Here is a 6000-nt window from a genome sequence, read left to right as displayed (position 1 = left end):
GCATGCCCCACACTGTGCATACTGGGTGACTTAGACAACATCAACATGGAAATGAACTCAGCACACATGGTCATCACAGTGTTATGTATCGCAAAGAAAACTATTCTCATGAACTGGAAAGCGAAGAACAATCTGTGTATTAACCAGTTTAGAAATGTTCTTTTAGATTACATTAGCATGGAAACAATGTCTGCCTCTTTCAAACATCAATTGGCTGAATTTCATTCTCTCTGGTCCCCGCTGATTAGCTTTATCACATAGTGGTGGTGGTGGGTTGCTGTCCCGTCGCTCTGGGCGGTTGGGTGTGTGCTGGGGGGGGGCTGTGTGGCTTCGGGCGTCTGGTGGTCTCTCGGGTCGTGGGGACTGGGTTGGTGATTGCTGGGGGGGACTGTGTGTCGGGCTTGGAGGGCAGTTTTGGGGGCTTGCAGGTGGGGCTGTCTTGCGGTGTGGGGCGGGGTCCCTTAGGGGCCTTGGGGTGGTGGCTGCTAAGTACTGGAATCATACACTTCCTCTATGTAACCAGATAATTGCCGAGAAAGGCTGACTTGTAGTGGGCACATCTTCCTCCCTGATGTGATTATTCTCTGCAGCTGAAACTGAGACTCTCAGATCACTTCGTGTCTGCCAACAAAGAAGCAGCAGCTGCTGAAGATGACCAACTTCCTCATGTGTCACAGGATGATCAGACGTTGCAACAAAAGACATGCAGGTGGTCGAGAGAAGAGAAGAAGCTTACAGCACCTGGTATTCCCAAGAGATCTCCCATCCAAGTACTAACCAGGCCCAACACTGCTTGGCTTCCGAGATCAGACGAGGTCAGGCATGTTCAGGGTGGTGTGGCCGTAAGCAACAATGTCTCTGACAAATGTGCATTATATAGGTACTGGAATCATACGGTTCCTCTATGCAACCAGATAATTGCCGAGAAAGGCTGATGTGTAGCGGGCATATCATCTTCTCTGATGTGGTCATTCTCTGCAACTGAAACTGAGACTCTCAGATCACCTCGTGTCTATCAACAAAGCAGCAGCTGCTGAAGATGACCAACTTCCTCATGTGTCACAGGGTGATCAGACGTTGCAACAAAAGACATGCAGGTGGTAGAGAGAAGAGAAAAAGCTTACCATACCTGGCATTCCCAAGAGGTCTTCCATCCAAGTACTAACCAGGCCCAAACCTCCTTGGCTTCCGAGATCAGACGAGGTCGAGCATGTTCAGGGTGGTGTGGCCGTAAGCAACAATGTCTCTGACTAATGTGCATTATATAGGTACTGGAATCATACGGTTCCTCTATGCAACCAGATCATTTCCGAGAAAGGCTGATGTGTAGTGGGCACATCTTCTTCCCTGACGTGATTATTCTCTGCAGCTGAAACTGAGACTCTCAGATCACTTTGTGTCTGCCAACAAAGCAGCAGCAGCTGAAGATGACCAACTTCCTCATGTGTCACAGGGTGATCAGACGTTGCAACAAAAGACATGCAGGTGGTAGAGAGAAGAGAAAAAGCTTACAGCACCTGGTATTCCCAGAGAGTCTATCATCCAAGTACTAACCAGGCCCAAACCTGCTTGGCTTCCGAGATCAGACGTGGTCAGGCATATTCAGGGTGGTGTGGCGGTAAGCAACCATAACTGTGACAAATGTGCATTATAAAGATATTGGAATCATACAGTTCCTCTATGTAACCAGATAATTGCCAAGAAAAGCTGATAAGTAGTGGGCACATCTTCTTCCCTGACGTGATTATTCTCTCGAGCTGAAACTGAGACTCTCAGATCACTTTGTGTCTGCCAACAAAGCAGCAGAAGCTGAAGATGACCAACTTCCTCATGTGTCACAGGGTGATCAGACGTTGCAACAAAAGACATGCAGGTGGTAGAGAGAAGAGAAAAAGCTTACAGCACCTCGTATTCCCAAGAGGTCTTCCATCCAAGTCCAAACCAGGCCCAACTGTGCTTGGCTTCCGAGATCAGACGAGGTCGGGCATGTTCAGGGTTGTGTGGCCGTAAGCAACAATGTCTCTGACAAATGTGCATTATATAGGTACTGGAATCATATGGTTCCTCTATGCAACCAGATAATTGCCGAGAAAGGCTGATGTGTAGCGGGCATATCATCTTCTCTGATGTGATCATTCTCTTCAGCTGAAACTGAGACTCTCAGATCACTTCGTGTCTGCCAACAAAGCAGCAGCAGCTGAAGATGACCACCTTCCTCATGTGTCACAGGGTGATCAGACGTTGCAACAAAAGACATGCAGGTGGTAGAGAGAAGAAAAAAAGCTTACAGCACCTGGTATTCCCAAGCGGTCTCCCATCAAAGTACTAACCAGGCCCAACCCTCCTTGGCTTCCGAGATCAGACGAGGTTGGACATATTCAGGGTGGTTTGGCCGTAAGCAACAATCTCTGTGACAAATGCGCATTATATAGGCAATCAAATCATATGGTTCCTCTATGTAACCAGATAATTGCAGAGAAAGGCTGATATGTAGCGGGCATATCTTTTTCCCTGACGTGATAATTCTCTCCAGCTGAAAATGAGACTCTCAGATCACTTCGTGTCTGCCAACAAAGCAGCAGCAGCTGAAGATGACCAACTTCCTCATGTGTCACAGGGTGATCAGACATTGCAACAAAAGACATGCAGGTGGTTGAGAGAAGAGAAAAAGCTTAAAGCACCTGGTATTCCCAAAAGGTCTTCCATCCAAGTACAAACCAGGCCCAACTGTGCTTGGCTTCCGAGATCAGACGAGGGCGGGCATGTTCAGGGTGGTGTGGCCGTAAGCAACAATATCTCTGAAAAATGTGCATTATATAGGTACTGGAATCATACGGTTCCTCTATGCAACCAGATAATTGCAGAGAAAGGCTGATGTGTAGTGGGCACATCTTGTTCCCTGACGTGATCATTCTCTTCAGCTGAAACTGAGACTCTCAGATCACTTCGTGTTTGCCAACAAAGCAGCCGCAGCTGAAGATGACCAAATACCTCATGTGTCACAGGGTGATCAGACGTTGCAACAAAACACATGCAGGTGGTAGAGAGAAGAGAAAAACCTTACAGCACCTGGTATTCCCAAAAGGTCTCCCACCCAAGTACTAACCAGGCCCAACACTGCTTGGCTTCCGAGATCAGACGAGGTCGAGCATGTTCAGGGTGGTGTGGCCGTAAGCAACAATGTCTCTGACTAATGTGCATTATATAGGTACAGGAATCATACGGTTCCTCTATGTAACCAGATAATTGCAGAGAAAGGCTGATGTGTAGTGGGCACATCTTCTTCCCTGACGTGATTATTCTCTTCAGCTGAAACTGAGACTCTCAGATCACTTCGTGTCTTCCAACAAAGCAGCAGCAGCTGAAGATGGCCAACTTCCTCATGTGTCACAGGGTGATCAGACGTTGCAACAAAAGACATGCAGGTTGTAGAGAGAAGAGAAAACGCTTACAGCACCTGGTATTCCCAAGCAGTCTCCCATTCAAGTACTAACCAGGCCCAACCCTCCTTGGCTTCCGAGATCAGACGAGGTCAGGCTTATTCAGGGTGGTGTGGCCGTAAGGAACAATTTCTGTGACACATGTGCATTATATAGGTACTGGAATCATACACTTCCTCTATGAAACCAGATAATTGCCGAGAAAGGCTGAGTTGTAGTGGGCACATATTCTTCCCTGATGTGATTATTCTCTGCAACTGAAACTGAGACTCTCAGATCACTCTGTGTCTGCCAACAAAGCAGCAGCAGCTGAAGATGACCAACTTCCTCATGTGTCACAGGGTGATCAGACGTTGCAAAAAAAGACATGCAGGTGGTAGAGAGAAGAGAAAAAGCTTACAGCACCTGGTATTTTCAAGCGGTCTCCCACCAAAGTACTAACCAGGCCCAACTCTTCTTGGCTTCCGAGATCAGACGAGGTCAGGCATATTGAGGGTGGTGTGGCCGTAAGCAACAATGTCTGTGACAAATGTGCATTATATAAGTACAGGAATCATACGGTTCCTCTATGTAACCAGATAATTGCTGAGAAAGGCTGATGTGTAGTGGGCACATCTTCTTCCCTGACGTGATTATTCTCTTCAGCTGAAACTGAGACTCTCAGATCACTTCGTGTCTGCCAACAAAGCAGCAGCAGCTGAAGATGACCAACTTCCTCATGTGTCACAGGGTGATCAGACGTTGCAACAAAAGACATGCAGGTTGTTGAGAGAAGAGAAAACGCTTACAGCACCTGGTATTCCCAAGCAGTCTCCCATTAAAGTACTAACCAGGCCCAACCCTCCTTGGCTTCCGAGATCAGACGAGGTCGGGCATATTCAGGGTGGTGTGATCGTAAGGAACAATTTCTGTGACAAATGTGCATTATATAGGTACTGGAATCATACACTTCCTCTATGTAACCAGATAATTGCAGAGAAAGGCTGACTTGTTATGGGCACATCTTCTTCCCTGATGTGATTATTCTCTGCAGCTGAAACTGAGACTCTCAGATCACTTGGTGTCTGCCAACAAAGCAGCAGCAGCTGAAGATCACCAACTTCCTCATGTGTCACAGGGTGATCAGACGTTGCAACAAAAGACATGCAGGTTGTAGAGAGAAGAGAAAACGCTTACAGCACCTGGTATTCCCAAGCAGTCTACCATCCAAGTACTAACCAGGCTCAAACGTGCTTGGCTTCCGAGATCAGACGAGGTCGGGTATATTCAGGGTGGTGTGGCCGTAAGCAACAATAACTGTGACAAATGTGCATTATATAAGTACTGGAATCATACACTTCCTCTATGTAACCAGATAATTTCCGAGAAAGGCTCACTTGTTATGGGCATATCTTCTTCCCTGATGTGATCATTCTCTGCAGCTGAAACTGAGACTCTCAGATCACTTCGTGTCTGCCAACAAAGCAGCAGCAGCTGCTGAAGATGACCAACTTCCTCATGTGTCATAGGGTGATCAGACGTTGCAACAAAAGACATGCAGGTGGTAGAGAGAAGAGAAAAAGCTTACCACACCTAGTATTCCCAAGAGGTCTCCTATCCAAGTACTAACCAGGCCCAAACCTCCTTGGCTTCCGAGATCAGACGAGGTCGAGCATGTTCAGGGTGGTGTGGCCATAAGCAACAATGTCTCTGACAAATGTGCATTATATAGGTACTGGAATCATACGGTTCCTCTATGCAACCAGATCATTTCCGAGAAAGGCTGATGTGTAGTGGGCACATCTTCTTCCCTGACGTGATTATTCTCTGCAGCTGAAACTGAGACTCTCAGATCACTTTGTGTCTGCCAACAAAGCAGCAGCAGCTGAAGATGACCAACTTCCTCATGTGTCACAGGGTGATCAGACGTTGCAACAAAAGACATGCAGGTGGTAGATAGAAGAGAAAAAGCTTACAGCACCTGGCATTCCCAGAGAGTCTACCATCCAAGTACAAACCAGGCCCAAACCTGCTTGGCTTCCGAGATCAGACGTGGTCGGGCATATTCAGGGTGGTGTGGCGGTAAGCAACCATAACTGTGACAAATGTGCATTATAAAGGTACTGGAATCATACAGTTCCTCTATGTAACCAGATAATTGCCGAGAAAAGCTGATAAGTAGTGGGCACATCTTCTTCCCTGACGTGATTATTCTCTCGAGCTGAAACTGAGACTCTCAGATCACTTTGTGTCTGCCAACAAAGCAGCAGCAGCTGAAGATGACCAACTTCCTCATGTGTCACAGGGTGATCAGACGTTGCAAAAAAAGACATGCAGGTGGTAGAGAGAAGAGAAAAAGCTTACAGCACCTGGTATTTTCAAGCGGTCTCCCACCAAAGTACTAACCAGGCCCAACTCTTCTTGGCTTCCGAGATCAGACGAGGTCAGGCATATTGAGGGTGGTGTGGCCGTAAGCAACAATGTCTGTGACAAATGTGCATTATATAAGTACAGGAATCATACGGTTCCTCTATGTAACCAGATAATTGCTGAGAAAGGCTGATGTGTAGTGGGCACATCT

The 6000-nt window shown here is 47.0% G+C and overlaps 14 pseudogenes; all 14 read right to left on the bottom strand.

Annotated features, from left to right (window-relative positions):
• Positions 1-729: 729 nt before the first annotated feature.
• Positions 730-848, bottom strand: LOC140299360 (5S ribosomal RNA; annotated as a pseudogene).
• Positions 849-1117: 269 nt separating this feature from the next.
• On the bottom strand, positions 1118-1236 carry LOC140295121 (5S ribosomal RNA; annotated as a pseudogene).
• A 269-nt stretch (positions 1237-1505) lies between these two features.
• On the bottom strand, positions 1506-1624 carry LOC140294842 (5S ribosomal RNA; annotated as a pseudogene).
• A 269-nt stretch (positions 1625-1893) lies between these two features.
• On the bottom strand, positions 1894-2012 carry LOC140296906 (5S ribosomal RNA; annotated as a pseudogene).
• A 269-nt stretch (positions 2013-2281) lies between these two features.
• Positions 2282-2400, bottom strand: LOC140316717 (5S ribosomal RNA; annotated as a pseudogene).
• A 269-nt stretch (positions 2401-2669) lies between these two features.
• Positions 2670-2788, bottom strand: LOC140294980 (5S ribosomal RNA; annotated as a pseudogene).
• A 269-nt stretch (positions 2789-3057) lies between these two features.
• LOC140297362 (5S ribosomal RNA) lies at positions 3058-3176 on the bottom strand (annotated as a pseudogene).
• Positions 3177-3445: 269 nt separating this feature from the next.
• LOC140291036 (5S ribosomal RNA) lies at positions 3446-3564 on the bottom strand (annotated as a pseudogene).
• Positions 3565-3833: 269 nt separating this feature from the next.
• LOC140282925 (5S ribosomal RNA) lies at positions 3834-3952 on the bottom strand (annotated as a pseudogene).
• A 269-nt stretch (positions 3953-4221) lies between these two features.
• Positions 4222-4340, bottom strand: LOC140291481 (5S ribosomal RNA; annotated as a pseudogene).
• A 269-nt stretch (positions 4341-4609) lies between these two features.
• On the bottom strand, positions 4610-4728 carry LOC140289728 (5S ribosomal RNA; annotated as a pseudogene).
• Positions 4729-5000: 272 nt separating this feature from the next.
• Positions 5001-5119, bottom strand: LOC140295921 (5S ribosomal RNA; annotated as a pseudogene).
• A 269-nt stretch (positions 5120-5388) lies between these two features.
• On the bottom strand, positions 5389-5507 carry LOC140291837 (5S ribosomal RNA; annotated as a pseudogene).
• Positions 5508-5776: 269 nt separating this feature from the next.
• Positions 5777-5895, bottom strand: LOC140282920 (5S ribosomal RNA; annotated as a pseudogene).
• Between the last annotated feature and the right edge of the window lie 105 nt (positions 5896-6000).

Source organism: Leuresthes tenuis, unplaced genomic scaffold, assembly GCF_036924035.1.
Source record: "Leuresthes tenuis unplaced genomic scaffold, fLeuTen1.0.hap1 SCAF_1, whole genome shotgun sequence".
NCBI classification, from domain to species: domain Eukaryota; kingdom Metazoa; phylum Chordata; class Actinopteri; order Atheriniformes; family Atherinopsidae; genus Leuresthes; species Leuresthes tenuis.
Note: the sequence above shows the minus strand (reverse complement) of the source record. Positions and strands in the feature narration are given on the sequence as shown.